Raw genomic sequence first — 507 nt, forward strand, 5'->3', positions numbered from 1 at the left:
CGTCTCTTCACAGCACCTCCGTCCGCGGGTGGAGGCCTTTCAAGTCAAAGCACGACACCAATGAGCTAGACAATACATTTACGTGTCACCGGTCTTCAACATATGCTAGATACTTTCATCCATATCAACACCATGTAGGTTAATCTAATGTTATTATCTAGATTTGTTCTGATGTGACCTGAATCTAAAATGACCTCGTCAGAAGTCACGTGCATCGACAATGCTATTTTTTGCAACTGCTATACACCTGCAGAACTACTAGACAAGCAGATATGGTGCATCGAATGCCAAGAATCTGTCAGGGGACGTTACTTTTCACACTTTCGCCTTAAAGCGCTTACGCAACGTCCCCGTATCATCATTCACAGGTAACAACTAGAAATCATGTGGTAGGAGCTAGAAGGTTGCAGGCCAAGCGAAAAGGTACTCAAGGAACACAAAACAAACGAAACAACGTAGCAAAAGATCAAAAGTATTCACAGTGGGCACAGCATTGCGCCCGTCACA

Source organism: Pollicipes pollicipes, unplaced genomic scaffold, assembly GCF_011947565.3.
Source record: "Pollicipes pollicipes isolate AB1234 unplaced genomic scaffold, Ppol_2.1 Scaffold_5724;HRSCAF=6776_pilon_pilon_pilon, whole genome shotgun sequence".
NCBI lineage: Eukaryota > Metazoa > Arthropoda > Thecostraca > Pollicipedomorpha > Pollicipedidae > Pollicipes > Pollicipes pollicipes.